We start from the raw sequence: 18,636 nt of genomic DNA on the forward strand, positions 1-18,636 counted from the left end.
ACCACTCTCTCTACCACCTCTCTCGCATACCTTTAATTAAGAAATGGTTACCAATTCACACACTAGTTTAATGCACTGAATCCCTTTTAGCTGCTCTAAATGCACTTTTTTAAACATGAATATAGCACTAAACCTGCCAGGAAGTTTTCTTGTCTTTTTCACTGCCATAAAATGCGCTTGTTAGACCTTTTAGGTACAGACCACAATGAACAATTTCCCGTTTATGTCCATCGTCAACTGGTGAAATGCTTACCCTTTTGTATTCAGTCAACTCTCGACTTGCGGACATCCCGCTATAACGGACACTCCGATAATACGGACAGCAGCTAAATCCCGGTCAAAAATAAATTACAGACGTTTGACTGAAATAAACTCTTGATATTACCGACTCTCCCTGATGAGGACACTAACTCAAGATCCCTACAGTATCCGCTATTAAGTGCGGAGCTTCCGCTGTATAGGCCATTATAGAAAAATCCCTCCCCCCCCAGCCCCACCCCACCCCCCCTCCCCACCAGAAGAATTAAAAGTGAAAAAATATATTGTATTCGGTCGCAGAAAAAATGTAACGTTTAACCTTAACCGAAGCCCTGATTTAACAAAAGCAAAATAATTACTTATAAAAATAGCATGGACGTGTATAATTTTCTGAGTTCCCAAATGATTCACTTCAATGCAGTGAAGTCAATCTCTTAATAAGGTGCGGGAGCACCGACTACATATTAGATCTTCCGTTTGCGTTTCTTGGTTTGCCTGTTTCCCATTGGCTGATTGCGGCAATAGATTAAAGGCTTTTAGCTCAAGGGATGTCCGCTTCTTCAGAAACTCTTCACTCAGGGTCCACCAGCTCTTGTGTGACACGATTCCATTGATCATGCGTGGTAAGCGCAGGAACCGCTGTCGAACAGATAGTGTGTGACGGACAGAATTCTGTGGAGAGGCAAAAACAGTATTAAACGTCGTCATGCTTGACAATATAGGCTTAGAATCGTGTCACAAATACTCGTGGGTATAGGTAGAATCTTTGTAAAAAAAAATAGGAAATAAGTGTAAAAATAGCTAATTGTATGCATGCATATTCATAGTCTACTTTTGCTGCAGGAACTGAATCACCTTCAGCGATGATAACTTATAACAGCGCCCCTCTCCCACCCCCGCAAAACAGACAAACAAATAAACAAACCAAAACTGACTTTTTCCCGCTTTTCGAAAATTCATCGTTTATATACGCGATCTAAGCTGGAAAATGCTCCGTCGTATTTGCGCAATGAAGGCAAAGAGTTTGATAGTAACTGTTTTGCTGATTGGTCCTTATTAACCTACGGGGGGAGGGGGGTACTCCTCCGAAAGGGGTACCTTTTTCAGGCCTCAGGTATAAACAAGGGTGGGGAAATCGGTCACTTCAGTCATAAAAGGAACAAAAAGGGCTAACAGATGCATTCTATGGCTGTGAAAAAGTCGAGAAAACGTTCTGGTTTTGTGATTTATTCGAAGTTCTGAACTACAATCCTCGTCAAAACGTTTGGGACAGTTTGTGTTTCAGGTGAGGAGAACGTAATTCAAGTTGACTCCCTCCCCTCCTGAACAGTGTTGGGCCGGGTTACAAGTTAAACACCTTTTACATGTCTTGCACACGTTAAGAACCTCAACTTTGTTCAGGGTGGTGGGGCAAAAATCTTGTTAAGGCCGTGTTTACGTTTATGAGCGTGTATCGCAGGCTAGCAGCAAATTCCACACAAAAAAACGTGAAAAAGGGGAAGTATCCCAAAACCTTTTGGCCAGGATTGTAGATATGTGAAACGGGTGGCATTTGTTCAATAGAAGCAGTGCCAGATCCAGACCTTGAGATAAGGGAGGTGGGGGTGGGGGTGGAGGTGGGGGGTGTTGGTGGGGAGCGGTCTCTCAAAATTTTTTCTCAGTTTGGTCCAAAAGTAAGGGGGGGCCGGGCCCCCAGTCTCCTCCCCTGGATCCCCCACTGACTGAAGGTATACGAAAGAGGTCCTTTTTCTGTCAAAAAGGTAAATGAAAGGGCAAAGGATTGGACCTCGGGGCGGTGCCTACCTGGATAAAAATTTTTTGAGTATCCCTCCGAGTTAACCTATCGCTTTCTTAACGTTTTTGTTTTCGTCTGCTTCGTGGTTACTTAAGCTAACGATAACGATACCACTCAAAAACGATTCTTAATCTACAAGCGCAGGGGCGGATCTAGGGGGAGGGTGCAGGGGGTGCGCACCCCCCCTGAGATGACCTGCGGTTTTCTAATACAACTGGTATTCTGCAAAAAAAAAAACTATGTGATTTATTGGTGTTGAAGTAGAGCAAGAGACGAGTGCACCTCCTCCTAAAAAAAATCCTGGATCCGCCCCTGAAGCGACGATTTCGTTGAGAAGTGATTTTGAAAACACGCGACGAAATCGACGTCCGCAGGTACCCATACGGAGGATTAAGAACACACAGTGTCATCTCTAAAAGTATCATTAAAAATGCCTGTCTTGCATAATAAAGGATTAAATGAACTGCAAAGACCGTGGACGAAGATTCTGCTAGTTGTAAACGTTGGATCTCTAGAAAAGGGATCAAATCAGCCAAAATATAAAGAACCAAGAACGAGAAGTCCAAAGACTACTGCAAAGCTGATTTAAAACAACGTGTATTGTTTTTTATAACAATATTTTGGCTTGCCATACCAGCTTTCTTCAGGTTTACAGATGGTTCTGTCTTGCATAATCGGAACAGTGACTTACCTTCCATCCACTTGAAGTCAGCTCGCCTCCTTTTTCTCTGAAATATGGAACATTGTGGGTAATCCAGCGATAAATCTCATCCAGCGTCATTTTCCTTTCTGGGGCCGACGCGAGTGCCATTGTAATGAGATCTGAGTAAGAACCTTTACCCCAGGGCTGGCTTTCTTCCTTGCAGCGTGGCAAGTGGCGGTGTTTCGTCCCTGGTCGGTTATTTCCTTCAAAGGTTGATGAACCATTCTGAAAAAAAATAGAAAAAGTTGAATATGTACTCAGGGGGACCAAAACGACTTTTTTGGGGGAAATAACTGTTCGAACGAACAAATATATATTGCCCAGAAATTTCTATAGCTCGAGAAAAGTTAAAAATGTCTGGGGAGCAGTTCCATTGGGATATTTTTTTTTACTTTTTGTTACCAAGACATTGCGATTACTGAAAAAAAAAAATCTTCTGAAAAGTTCTGTATTAAGACAAACGCCCCCTAGAATCTTCTAATCAAAGGAAAGTACGGCTATTCTATGTTCTCGAACCCGGGACCCATATCGTACCCCGTCATATATCAGGGTAAAAGTTTCGGATGAGTCAAAAAAGCCTCCTAAAAATGTCTAGACGACCATAGTACCCTTAACACATCCGAAAAGGCACTTAAGACGTATTTGGAAACATTCGGACGTTGGGTGCGCGCCCTGATGTAGTTCACTAATCTAGAGTCATTCTGGCTATAAGCCATATTGCCATATAGCTTGAAATTTTTTCCCAGCTCCGTTCGCTCTCATTGGTTACTTCGAGGTCACATGACATCTAACAATAAAACTGTTTCCCGCCAAAATCTCTGTGCGGGCAACATTGCAAAAACGTCAGAGGGTAACAGTGCACTATCACCCGCGAATGTTGATCGACGACCGCCGTTGCAGCGAGGTTTAATGAATTTCCAGCTATATAAAAAATCAGTTAAAGACTGATCCCTCGGGAAACAGTTAATTTTGTTTCCTTCGGGACTATTCATTAAGTGTTCAATGGTTGAGTCTCTACGCACTTGAAAAAGTGAGGACCTATATTGTGTTATATTTTACAACGCTGCAGTTAAATCACCGGAAGGAGCTGTTACTACTATGATGAAGTAATACCTAAATAATGGATTTGTAATTAAAGTATTTCTGGCCTGCCAAGACAAGCAGTAGCTTGTACCTATGTGGAGCACATCACAAGCTGCTTGAACGCAGCAAAACCCAAGAAGCGGGAGGTTAAAAAAGGGAGGGGAGGGGGGTATAACCTTGACCTCCTATACCATGTCGTATTACTTAGTTCTTGATACTATTAATAACTGACCTTTTGCAATTGGTTCATTAGTCCATTCCCTTCCACTGGCTCGACAATTGCGGCTGGTTTACTTTCATACAAGCCATTCTCTTCTCTCCGATAATCCAGCTTGTGTCCATTTCTCATTTCCTTGATACCCTGGCACTCGTCCTTAAAATGGTAGGTTTCTTTTGGAGATTCCTGAGTCAGCCGCTCTTGCAGGCTGACTTTCGCATATTTCTGAGTCTATACAGGGAAAACGCAAAATTGGACAGTCATTGTACAATAGCAAACATCTGTCTTTTAATTGCGAATATTTATGAATCAAATTTCGACCAGCTAGTAATAAGCAATTTCGGTCCATGTCGTATCGAATTGAACTGTGGGATTGTTTGCGGGACAAATTTTGGTCCTCTCTCCCAAGGAAATGCTAAATAGCCGGTGGATAAAGCCACAGTATCCCCAAAACAGCTCCATAGGAAATTCGACATAACCCTGGCAGTCTCAGGCCAAACTGGCCTACATTATGTCAACAACAACACCCTTTCTGGGTATTTGAGAAATAACAATTAGTCAACGAGTCATAGGCAATGTAGGCTGTTCACAGCCCCCTATTTTTTACGGCCATCTTGGTTTCTAATGTATCGAGGGAGCGGGCGTCGGGGTTTATATCGGTGGGTAGAGGAACCCGTTCCCCACCTCCTTAAAAGATCTGACACTCATCCAAGATGGTCGCCGGTAACGCAAATCGCTCGATATCGAGGATCTTACGGAAAAATAGCAGATTGTGAACAGTCTATAAGCAGTGCTGTTCAGATAATTTTATTTTCATTTTTGTTTAGAAAAATCAGTATAAATAATAACGTTGCGTTCTGTTTAATTTATCGGTTTACCCGAGAAATGAGTCTAAGATAAGGGGATTTGTCACCACTTTTTACAGATTTATAGATAAAGTAACACTTTAGCATCGGGGTAAACTTTATTGCGGGTGACAAGAGGAGCCCGCAATCCTAATCTCCAGGATGTTATTACGCATGCACCGCATGTATGTAGCCTGCATTCGTTTGGACTTCCACTAAGAACAGGAGCCGATTGCTAAGAAAGAATGGAATGTGCAAAACGCAATTTGATCACGCGCGTTTGGACTTTCTATCACTCGTAATCTGATCACGCGTGTTTTGACTATTTCTCGCGTGAAACTTAGGCAAACCACGGCGATGGAGCAAAAGTTTTTTGACCTTCGATCGTTGTCGCCCGCACTCCGTATCCGTTCGTTATTACTAGTTTACCTGGTAGAGAGCTATCCCAAGCAAAGAATTTCCTAGTCAGATAGCGGGTTAACTCTACAAGGCACTATAGGGTTATCCGAGCGCTCGAATTGAGTAACGCTTGTAGTTAGAGTTACTCTCCTTCATCTAAACACAAAAACGCAACTGTGAGGATATTACAAGTACAGGTAAACATATACCCCCTCTGAATTATATTCAGATTGGTCCATCTTTTCTTGCTTTATCAATTGTTCTTTCCCTTGTGCATGCTGTCTTTTCTCCGGGCTCTTGTGTTGGTATGCACCGTTTTGAGTGTGTGAATCAAACTGCCATGTCCTCTCAGGTGGCGCAAATTGCGTGCGAATTTCCTGTTTAAAGAAATATAAAGCGAATAATAACCAGTATTTAGGTAGTAAAGATGTCTATGTTTTGCTGTGAGATTGGAATAGCTAAGCGTTTAATTAATTATAGATACTTACTTATGCCCATAACAATGTAAAAGTTAAAAGTTACAACGAGTTTCAAGTCGCTTTACCTAGTTCCAGTCCAAGATTCAAAAACTTGAATTAATTAACCCTCCTCACACTCTCGCCCTTAAAGAGACGTCCCAGGGGTAGGAATCGGCCGAAGGGACCGCAGCCATCCCTTTTCTCCGTGGAAATTGTATTATTTCAAGCTGTCAAGTGCCCCTCCTCTTTCGGAAATATCTGGATCTGCCCTTGCTCCCCATGCCAGTTGAAGCCCAACACCAAACCTTTGAGAAGAGTAACCAATAACTGTCCCAACGCATCCCCCCACCATTTCTCTAGCCTTCGGTTTACCATGCAAATGGTGGTCATCTCACTTGGAATGAGTTTTCAGCGCCAAATAGAAATTACTGAAAGAATCACTTTGTAAGGAGAAAAAGTGCAGTAACAATATTAATGGACAAAACATCAAACCTGGCTGAAGTCACATTTTTGAGACTTTTTTGGATGATGATCTTTTTGCTCTTCTCTTTCCACACCCTCGACATGGGGTTCGCTGTTTCGTGATCGGGTGTTAGAGGACCATTTTCTTTTTCCCTGAAGAGGAGAGTGGGTTTCCTGTGCCAAGGAGAGAGAGGAAAGGAAGGCAACTATTTCTTCCACCTTTGTTGTCATACAACCAGACCGGGCTGTTTTTTTCCCTTTTTTTTTTTTCTTTGGCTTCCCGGGACCGGGGAGGGGGTGGGGGGGAGGGGAAGGGGGCCAGAGGCTCACCTCTATAACTCCAAAACTGCGTGTAATATGCCCACCAAAGTTACAGAGAATAATGTACTCATCATTTTCAACATCTTGGCATAGCTTGATTGACACCCGTGACGCAATCTGTACACCTATCACGGGGAAATGAGTAATGGGAGGAAACCGCGACTGACAGGACAATAGGAATTCCGATTTTTGAAAGTGTTCGACGTAAAACGCCACCAGGGGAGGTAGGAGGGGCAAAACTTCTAAGTCACTTCCTTTGAACCCCGTTGAATTGGCCAAGGAAGGGTAAAACCGTAAAATTCTCAATGGGGGCCGCGATGTATCATGCTACTAGCGCGCAGGCTCGGCTGACATGACAGAATTCAAAGTAGTTTTATATTTCCCGCGTTACGGGCAAGTTATACATGCAGTGAGAATAGCTTTTATAAAGATTCTTGAAGATTACGGATAGACGTTATTAGTAAGTGAAGGATAGCACTTAGTATCGAAAGGCGAGTCAACAATTCTGAATTTTAGTCTTTCCTTCCCTGTTTTAATTGATCAATGGACATTTTTTTATGATACACAATTATATAACTGAAAATGGTTCATTGATATTCTTATAACAAGAAGACATAAATTGGAATGATATACGTACTTCCTTGTTGCTTTCCGTGTTACCGTTAAATCTGTCAGTTTTGTGCCTCTTCGTGTCGAATTTCACATGAGCCATATTGTCCAAACTCTCAGGGTCGTTACCGCCATTTAGGACCTGCTAATCGAAAAGCCCTATCTTTATATTTTGTCAGGCTTGTAAGAGAATTCTCGATTTGATCTGAGTAGGAGAAATGTCCTGTTCAAAAAACGTTTCTGAAGCTGTGTACAAGTTAAAGTATCAGTTATATTTAGTACATACTAAATCAGTGACCTTATCTGCTTTTAGATGCACTTTGAGTGATTTGACATCATGAGCATGAAAACAATATAAGTAGCGTAACCGCCAAATCTTTCGTTTCGTCTTCCAAAATTAAGGGGCTGTTTCCATGCTGGGAGGACGATCCCTGCACAGAAAAAGATCCTAAAGGGCGGATCATCTTAGGGCCATATGTTTTCTGTATTCGGTTTACATGAAAGGGTTGCACCTGTCCCTAGCGCTAGGATCTTCCTACTAGAATCTTCCTAGCTGAGGAGGATCCTACTACTAGAAAGATCCTTGCACCATGCACGTAAACTGCTTTCGTTAAGAAGATCCTAGTACTTATTTAAGAGACAAACCAGTCAAAAATGGCGGTGGGTCGTTCAGAAGGTAATCACAGCAGTAAAGGCCGACCACTTCGTTTGGCGTTACCAAGAGCTGATCATAATTGTGATTATTATACATTGTACTCACTTCCTGTCCTCTCATTGGCTAAGGCCAGGTTCAGACGCCGTCCTTTTCATGTGCCGAACCTAACTGAATAAGTTCGACTTTGGAGCGACACTGGCGCGACATGTGATTCAGACGGCGTACCGTGTTTAACGCTTTTGCCCCAACAAACTAAAACTGCCATACCAAATTGATTCAGACGCCGCTCTTTTGCCGTACTTAATTCATCAGTTAGGTTCGGCACATGAGTGGAGCGGCGTCTGAACCGGGCCTAAGTGCCTACAGTTAATTTTGGAAATCAGCGCAACTTACAGATAAGTCAGTTATCGGCTAGCCGATAGCTGACTAACTTGTAGGTTGCGCGCGCAATGCATGATTTCCAACTAAAGCGTAAAGTGTGTTCCGTGCGACGGTTTGGTTTTCGTTATTTTCTTAAAAAAAAATTATGATAAAACTGTTATTAGATTCGGTTTTTGTAATATCCTAATTAATCAAGGTCTCGGAAAGTGTTGTCAGCCTCGGCTTTCGGCTCGGCGACCTTGATTATTCCGGATATCACAAAAACCTCATCCAATAATCATTTAATTATTCTACTGAAAGGTAGTTATTAACTCCAGTAAAGAGAGCACAGCGGCCCAAGTTGCATTTCTGTTTTTTTTCGCCCACCATCTTGAAAAATGGAAACGGTGCACCTTGAAAATACGGACTGACGTTGTCCCTTTTTCTGCGGTACTCAATCTTCCTGCAAAAGTAAAGCTGCTTCTTTGAAAAAGAAAATAATGCTTTTTCAAAAATTCATTTTTGACTCCTTTATGAACTATTTTGGTTGAAGCAAGCTTCTTACGATCGTATACGCTTGTTTTGCGCAAGCGCGAAACGTTGCATTTTGAAGAAGAAAATAACACCATATGAAGGAATTCTTGACGGTCAAGCGTAATTCTATCCCGGGGGGGGGGGGGGACTCCCACATGAAAGGAATGGGGATGATGTAAACTTAGGATTCTGGACTCACTTAGGGTGTTCTGTTCAAAACGCCATTATATTTAGCCGTAATGGTCTCTTTTAGGCTTGCACGGGAACAAATATAATAAAAAAGTTATATATTTTTAATTCGTTTTATTTACTCGATTCATGTAATCAAAGTTTAAAATGGTCTCTTTTAGGGGTCAAAAAAAAAGGTTGGGCCACGCCCTTTTAGGGATTCAATTCAAAATTCCTGAGGAGCATCCCCGTCCCTTTCATATGGAAGTGTCCCCCAGGAATTCTACATCCTTGTATCGAACACCCTCTCCCCAACGCAAAAAAGAAACAATCTAACAAACAAGCAAACAAACAAATTGAAGAAAGCGATTACATTCTTTGAAATATAGATTTCTTAAAAGAGATAGTCATTAAATGTAACAGCTTTGGCCTGCGAATACGAACTTTCTGTTGTTGATATTAGTACCCTTAACATATTCATCGTTTTGTTTCCCGTTCATATTAACGTCACCTTGTTATAGTATACCTCGAGGTTTCTTTTAAGCTGATGGCGAACCTCTCGGGGCATTGCTTTGGAAAGCCACAGGTCAGTCGGCCTCATTCCGTCACCCGCCATAACAGGACACATCGTGGGGTTGATGTTTTTGAAGTACGCCCACTGATAGAAGGGGTCGATCATGCGAAAGCCACTGGCCGGGGTACAGTCATGCTGCAAAATTACAGGGATGAATTGTCTTAATTCGTTTTGATTCGGAAACTCGAACAAAGAAAGATTTATTAAGTATGTTAGTAGGGTTCAAAATCATCTGGTCTATTTTCATCAATTAATAAGGTCCCATCGTCTTTTTCTGAAATTAAGCGCCGGATTAGCTACCTGGAATTCCCCAGTGAAACGTAAAGGCCAAAGCTCCGTCTCTCTTGAAACACTTAGACAAACATTCATTAGGGAGGGTCGGCCAGGGGGTAGTGAAATACCAAAACACTCGATATAAATAAAATAAATAAATACACCAAAAATTATACTAAAAATCGTGTACAACTAATTTAAGAAAACCACCACCACAACCCCAAATTAGTCGTGAGTGAATACTGTATACCCAATTTTGAGCATAAAAATACTGTATACCTGAAATTAAATACCCCAATATACTGTATACCCAAAATCCCTGGTCGACCCTGAAAAGGGGAGAGATTAAAAGGAAAACCCGTATTATTTTTGCGAGAGATCAGTCGCACTATACTTTTAATATAAGATAACAATTGAGAGATTAAGAGTCAGGTTTACGCCAAACGGCAAACGTGAATTTTTTCCACGTGACCAAGAAGTTTTTCCCTTTATTGTCGTTTACTGTTTATTACCTGTACCTAAAAGTAAGTAGTTTCACGCCAGTGTTATCCTTAAGAAATTGTTCTGGACAGTTTTTATCTGCTTATTTTCTATCCTGAGAAATTCTCAACTTGAATCTGATGTTTGCCGTTAGTCGTATACGTGGCTCTTAATCTCTCTAATTTCAGAATTGGAGTAACCTACCATGCTGGGATGCCTGTGAGAAAAGGAACTTTCGTCAGCCTTGATCCATTTCTGGAGACCCGCTGGAATCTCTTTGCTTAATGGTTCTACCATGTTAAATTCCTTCGAGATGGTGGAATACATTCCAGGTACTGTAGTGTACCTCCTGTGGAATGGACAATGATGGGCGATATCTTTATCCTCTAATGGTCCTGTAATACTGCTGTCCCCTTCTTTCGCTACAATCGGACTAGACAACAAGCAAGGGAAGCGAATTTTTGAGTATTTACGCTCGTAGTTTTTAACTCTGCTCTCATCAACAGGAGATAAATCTGGACTGCAAGAGAAACGTTTTGCCAGGAAGCTTTGATCACAAGACTTTATATTACTTAGCTCAGAGCCATAGAGGTAGTTTTTACGGTGAGAAATGCCATCTTCTGTTTCAGTCATGTCTTCAACGCTTGATCTGGTCTTCATCTCGTCGCTTTCATCCAGGGATTCCAGTGTATGAAGATGATTATAGTTTCCATGGCAGTACACCACACGGCTAGCAGTTGGCATGTCAAATATCTTTCTAGTTTCCTTTTCCTGTAGTATCCCTTGTGAGTTCAGTTCATAATTGCTTGTTTTGGCTTCTCTGTTCTTCCAATCGCTTCCCTTTTCTAGCTCTGTGCACTTGTTTGTCTTCTTGCGTTCATTGCATTTGTTTAACCAGTTGTGGTACCTTTTGTTCTTTGGACTGGATCCTCTGCTTATCAAGCCTTTTGACTCTGACACGTTCTCATTCTGTTCCACCCATGTTTTTTCGCTATTAATAAGAGAGCTTCGCTTTGGTGTTCCCTTCCTGGAGCGCTTTTCTGACGCTGTTTTTGATGCATTTGTTAGATCAGAGTGTAGCAATAATAACCCCCTCCTATCTCGGGAATCTTCTATTTGTGAGTTCGTCACATCTGTATCGAACTCGCTTTCTTTGACATCTTCACAAAATTCTTCACCTGCTTGCTTTCCTGATTCCTTGTTATCATCTAAAGTAAATTCTTGCTCTTTTTGAGACAATCTAGTTCGCTCAGTTTTCCATTCTTTGTTTTTATGACCAAACATAAAGTCTCGAGTTGCCAATCCTAGAAAGGAAGAATTATATTTGAAATGTGTAGCTTGAGCTAAAATAAAACACAGAATGAAAATCATGCAGCCCTCGTCTTTCCTGCGACTTTAAGAAAGTAGTCTACGAGAAATGTTTTGCTCTGTTTTCTGCGGAAATATCTCCTAAACTGCGGAGGAATACATTTAATGCCAATGACGTCATAGCCTTTGTCTTTATCTCGTGAATAAAATGTGGTGGAATCTCTTCAAAATAACGTCTTTATAATTATTTACCTTTTGGTGCTTTAACCTTTTAGACAAGTTTAAGATCGATGAATATCTTGCTTTTTGATTGGTTGGCTAAAAACTAAGAAAAGTAGTCATTGGTTGACTCATATTGTCGAAAAAATAAGCGCTGGGAGTTACGTGTCTAAATAAAGGATTTGATTTGATTTGACTATGTTCTCATTATATAGGATAGCTTTTGCGCCCCTAAGGAAATTATACCGGATAGGGCTTCTGTACAGACACAAGAACCGTTGTGGCAGCGCGATTTGTGTGACGGAGTGAAGCTGCGCAGTGCCGATCTCTTAAGTGTAGAGTCACATACCGGAAAGCTTTTCTTGTCGCCACCTCCTGAAAAGCTATTCGGTAATAAGTAAGGCCTTAAAATCACAGAGTCGTAGTTCTATGTCCTGTCGCTTTTATAGACAGGAGAAAGTCGCTACGTCACGTTGCCATGGTAGCAAAATTTTTGGATGACAACAAACCGAAAATTCACTTAAAAAGTAAATTCACACTGTTTCAAACTTCATCGATCTTATTCAATTTCATTTAATTTCTCAAATTTTGGGGAAATTTTCTGGATTGAAGCCGAAAGGACTGTATCTGAGTTTAGAAAAAGAACTTTTTTGCGTTGTGTTCACCTACTCCGTAAACTGGGCGTGAAAGTTTCATGTCGCAGTCGTATAACGACGGCTTAAAAAATGTGCAAAAATGCGTGATGCAAGTGCAAAGTTGTTGTTTTACTAATATAAACTTATTGCTTTTTTGCCGTTCTCGTTACCGTCGCCGTCTCAAAAATTGGGCTACCATGGTAACGTGACGTCACACTTCTCCTCTCTATTGCAAATTGTTCCAGATCCGGTTCACCGATTTTTGTGCGCAAATCGTGCAAATTAATGAACACAAAGGCGAACCAGTTCGTTTTGCACTAAACACAATTTCCTTACCTCTCTCCCTTTCCCGATCCTCCACAATTCAATTATTTCCCTCCTTCTCAATTTTTTCATTTTCCCTCCACCACCACCACCACATTTCTATTGTTTTCCGCCCTGACCACCACATTAAGGGGAATGGGTACACACTTTCGATGCAACAACTTCAGGGATCGTTTGGGAGGACAAGCGTTACTTATGATTGGCTTATGATTGCCTTAAATACCATCGACCAATCATAACTAACGCTTGTCCACGCAAACACTCCCAGAAATCTCTGCACCCATATTTGGTACTCATTCTCCCTAGAGTTTCTGAAGTGGTGAATTGTTTCTCAATTCAGGTTTGCAACCACGTGACAAGGTGGCCATGTTGGGGGTGAAAAGAACAGAACTTTTCCTGGAAGAATTTACATGAAAATGGAGTTTAGTTCCCAGAGGAGAGAAATGCTTTTGTTCTTGACCACCAACATGGGCGCAGTGACGTCATGTGCAAACCAGCTATATATTTTACGAAAACTCGATCAACTATCAACCTTCCATCACCAAACTCACAGTCAGGCGATAAATAAGCTCCTCTCTTGACTGTATATCTCGCGTTAATTTTGGTACCCTCGTATTTTAGATCAAAATGTTACCTATTTTACTTTTTCTCTCTATATAATCATTTTTATTTCGCTAATAGAAAAATAATCTCTGTATGTAGGTTTCTGCAATTGAAGAGGGAAAAACTCACCAAAAATTCCTATTTGGGTAGAAATAGATGATGTGAAAAATTTGCCTTCATAACGGCTTAAGTCTCTCGGTCACACCTTAGAGTTTGAGTTAACTTTTAAACGTCTTTTCAACATATTAACCACAGTATGTTACTTCTAGGTAACACCAGTAAAACCAGTTAGACAAAACTTTCAGCTAATGGCCTGAGGAACTTCCCACTGAGGTTGATTTAATGACGCACAGAGTAACGATGCACATAGTATGCGTGGCAACCCGTATGCTCGCTATCATTTTCCTGGTTAAACCTTTTCAATCCCTAGTCAACATCCCTCTAAACCAATAGCAATATGACCTTCAAATCGAGGCTAATTTTTCATCCTTAGCAGTTAATATGGCAACGGCTTGATTGCCGGTCGGCCGATCGCCACAAACTAATTTCAATTCCACAAGCAATGATGTCCGTTAATCAGATCGGTTCACAAAATGGCAATTTCAAGTAAAGTACATACACGTGCATAGTCTATTCGTCTCCTTAGTTTACCTTTCATTCATCAGATTCATAAACATTAATCCCTGGTGTAGGTTGTAAAAATTATAGCTTCAAAGCATCCCTCATCTGCAACGTTGCTTTCGTATACTACTAACAAAAAGTATTTCGTCTGACCACGTACACTAGCTGTGCAAAATGCAAAACTGTATCCTAATAAATAACGAGAGTATCGCTAATGAAATTTTCATGCACCTATGAGTTCAGCAAAACTCCGTTTGAACTTTTTGCCGCCTTTCAATTTTGCATATACACCAAGGACAAACTTTAGACCCTCTTCGTCTTCTTCCTCGTCGTTTATAGAACCTTTGATGATGCCCCTTGTTTACTGTGGCTCATTGATTGACTCAACAAACTGACAACGACAGAATGACTGATAACCAACAATTTGACTGAAAATAAATGACTGTTCAACTCAGACATAAAGACGGATCGAAGCACACTAATAACATTTAAGAGTCTTCATAGCCAATAACATCACAGCTTAACTGACAGAGGACCAACAATATCGCGACTTAATTGACCAATCAGGTCAATAACCAGAGTTTAATACCATCAATTGACGTGATACAACTCACTTTGACTCTGAAGATGACTACCTCACATGTTGTCGAAACGTCAGTCAATCAACTATAGTCCTATTCGGGACTAGGATCACCTGGACGATCATGCTTCACCCACTCAAACCTTTCATAGTAAAAATATTTTGGGGGGTTGAGTCGATTTAAAACTCTTCGTCTTCGCACATAGAATGTGCACCCAAATTGTGTCGATTTTGTCCGAGGTGAGCGTGTTACAAATATAAATACAAATATCGCTGATGAAAATAGCAATATTGATATCGGCGCTATATAAGTATTATTATTATTATTATTATTATTATTATTATTATTATTATTATTATTATTATTATTATTATTATTATTAATATACCAATTAAGTTACCTCTGTTTTCTGGCAAACGCCATTGTCTTTTTCCTTCATCTGTAATTGGACGTTTCCTTTCCGGTGACAGGAGGCTCTTCCCCTTTGAAGTTTCCGGCTCATCGGTGCGAATTCGTTTAAGTCCTGTAGAAATCCCACCACATGCACATAGAGTTAGAACGACAGAGGAAAAATTTAAACATTGCGTCTACCGAATTTAACCAAATTTCCATTGCGCCTCGTTTAAGGGAATACGGATTTCGGAATCGGGAGAAGTTTTCCTTGTGGAATCTGGGATTCAGATCAAGGAATGCGGAATCCAAATTCCACTGAGAGGGAATTAGAAATCCAAGTTCAAATTGCAAGGAATCCAGAAACCAAGACCTGTAATCAGGAATCAACAGCGAGGAATCCAGAATCCATAACCGTCTTGGATTACTTTACGTGGGACGAACCACAACAATATCAAAATGGCATCTTAACCTTAAGTTACTAAACTAACTTTTGATTAAACTTCGGCCTTTACTTACACACCCAATACTTCAATACCTTTGGCACTACAATTTTGAAAATAGTCTTCAAGTCTTTGATTTAGTCCCAAGGCCCTGAAACCTCTTTATCGCTTGGGTTAAATTTTGACATTGAAATGTTAACGTGTATTTCTCATATTTGTCCCTAACTATTTTTCCACAGTTAAAGTATGTTTATAGACGTGAATAAATCCTTTGATAAATATCTTTATTTGCCTTGCTCCTTATAAGATAATTCCTCGAAAAGAGTCGTTCGTAATTTCGCAACAAATGAATTGAATTTGAACATTTTAAATACACTAAACCTCTCACACCAATACCCGGAAGCATTTGCTACGATTTCTGCTGTATTATCTTATTAAGACGAAATATCAATCGTTTGAAATACCTTTTATAAGAGTGAAAACCCTTTTCTTTTCTGTCATAAAGGGAGTATTTTTAAATGTAGAGAAATAAATTGAAACGATGAAATTCTGCGAACTACATATGAAAGCAAGTAGCTAAACCATAGGATTCTATGACACGCATATTTAACTACAAATCTGACTAAAACAATTAAAGATACCTTTTCCTTCTGTCGCACGCCATTGCCACCTTTCCTCGACAGTTTTTTGGCACTTCTTTTCAGTGGGAATAAGAAAATTTTCCTGCCTACTTTCTCTTTCGTTTTTGCCAATCTCTTGCTTTAAACCTTCAAAAACAATACAAAAAACAAAAAATACCCAACAGAGGCGTGAAATTGAAATATGAATAATTTTTTTATTGATTGCCATTAAAATTACCTCTAACATGCCGTCGCAGTGAGGTATAGTACAGCTAATGTAAAATGAGCATCAAATGATGTTAGGCAATGAGGTTCAAAAAATTAGTCCATGCCAGCAAGTCAAAACCAAAAAAAAGTTAATTATTTAAACAAGTTCATCCAGTTGGAGTTCCATATTCCTATAGTTTCTCTAAAAGTTGTAAGCCTTGTTTTTGCCTTTGGAGTAATACGAACTTTGTTCTTTGACAAATCTTCCAATCCTGAATAACTGTTATTGACACAATTAATTGTTAATAGGACTTCGTGTCGTACAATTCAGGGTAATTGGGTTCGTTATTTCGAATCGTCCTCGCGCTACAAGCTCGGCTGATTTAAAATGACTCGTCCGATTGTCATTAATTATAGTATTAGTTCCCTTTTGAGATGAATTCGTTTAACTAACTGCGAAACATCGCTTTCAACCAAAGCTGCACGAGCTCTTAATCTTAGTGCTTGTTTCAACCTTGCCTAGTCCTTGTACGGCGCCTCCCCAGGCCTTCTCGGTCAATGCATTTCGATGACATATCTGGGACGAACGCCCACGTGACCCGAAACGCATCGACTGCCCACAATAATGAGGCCTCTTTTTTTAGGTGCTAGACAAGTTTCAACCACTTTGCTCCTGTTGCTTATAGCTTTAGATGGAGCCCACGTTTAATGACGTAAAGGTAACATTGGCAACGCCTCGTTACAACAATTTTTTTTTCGGCTATATTTGCGCAAATTTTGGCCACAAAGGTTTTTTTGGCAACATAATTTTCTCTTTCTTAATCAAGATGTCGTTAAACAGTTTCTCCAGTTAGGTGAGTCCTTTCCAAGTTGATCTGAGTCCAAGACGTAGCCATTTCAATTTTTTTTTGGAATTTCCGTACATATGTAGATTTTGATTTCAAAGATTTACTCAAGAGCAAAGAAAAATTAAGCAAATCTTGCAATGCAAAGCCTTATGTTGAACAAACTGTGTCGCTTGGTCGATAAAAAGACCTATTCACTTGGATGATGTTTTCTTTCGGCCAGACTCGAGGCGGTATAGAAACATATCTTTTGATATGGAAATTTCACGCCTCCTCAAAAACAAGCCGCCTTTAAAATCATTCAAATTTCTCTCGCTGTAATGATGTCGAACGGTGAAAAGAATTGCTGCACGTTTTCTTGATATTCTTGTGTAATGTAATTGTTGTTTTCAAGAAATACAGCTCTAAAATGTGATTTCAACTGAGACTAGGACTGTCAAGGGTTAAGGAGATACGCGATCAATTAATGAATTAAGGTTCTCCTTCTCGATCAGATCACTAACTCTTAGCATTAACTCTGCAAAATAAGGCAATTTATCAAAAATGTCGACGATTTGCAAAAACCGCCTTCTTAAGCTTGTGCTCTCTGCTTTTTTTGTCGAATTCTTCCATTTTTTAATAAACGAAACAGAAAACTCCTTAATCGACTTTTTAACGAAAGGAAAAGCGGAAAAAAGGGGCGGAAAGGACTGTAACAACGTTCGCTTTATTTGGTGTCTTGAGTAATTTAGTTTCAAGCAAATCCCCCATGACACGGCCATCAAGAGCTATCAACAGCCATCGAAGAAGGCAATACAGTGGACTCCTGATAACTCGAACCTTCTAGGGAAACCGAAAAATGTTCGAGTTATCGGGTCGTTATCGGGAGCTCGAAGTAGATAACCTGAAATAAGGAAATAAGCAAATGGGTGGGGAGGGAATGCAAGCATCATACACACTTTACTTAAATGGGGCAGAGAGAGATATTTGAGAGAGAAATTAATCAACAAATTTTGATTAATATATAAGACTTGACACTGTACTTAAACTTGACTGACAAAAAGAGACAAAGAATACAGGGTTGTTTATAGATAAATTCAATGTTTCGGACTGCATCACACTGTTTTATTTTTCGACTTGTCATGCGCTTAAAACGGCATGGTCCCAGTTATCAAAGGTAAAATTATATAGAAATGATCTGAAGGGAAACAAAAATTACTTCGATTTATAGCGGGGAAGGATCGAGTTAGCCAGGGTTCGATCGAGTTATCCGAAGTCAACTGCATGTATCGCTTTTAACCAAAAGAGCTGCTTGCCTCAAATCTAGACTGTTTTTCTCATGAAGTAAAAGAGGGCAGCCTTTTTACAACTTCTGGTTAAGCGGGATTTGTTTTCGTTAACATTAGACAATTTTCCGAAACATTTTTTTCCTCCAAAAACTTAAATCATTTTAATCATAATAATGTTAACTACTTTGTCCAAATGACAAGTCCTTTACGAGTTTATTCGAGCTCAAAAAGTAATAATTTTGACCCATTATTCCGGGAAAGATTTTTCCAAGTAGATTTATATTTCAAGGTTGAACGAAAACAGAGAAATAACTAATAAAACAAAAAAAATGAGTGAAGACTTTTCATTGAAACACGGCCGACACTGTAGTCATCTGG

The sequence above is a fragment of the Porites lutea genome, chromosome 6 (assembly GCF_958299795.1).
Source record: "Porites lutea chromosome 6, jaPorLute2.1, whole genome shotgun sequence".
In the NCBI taxonomy this organism is placed as follows: Eukaryota; Metazoa; Cnidaria; class Anthozoa; order Scleractinia; family Poritidae; genus Porites; species Porites lutea.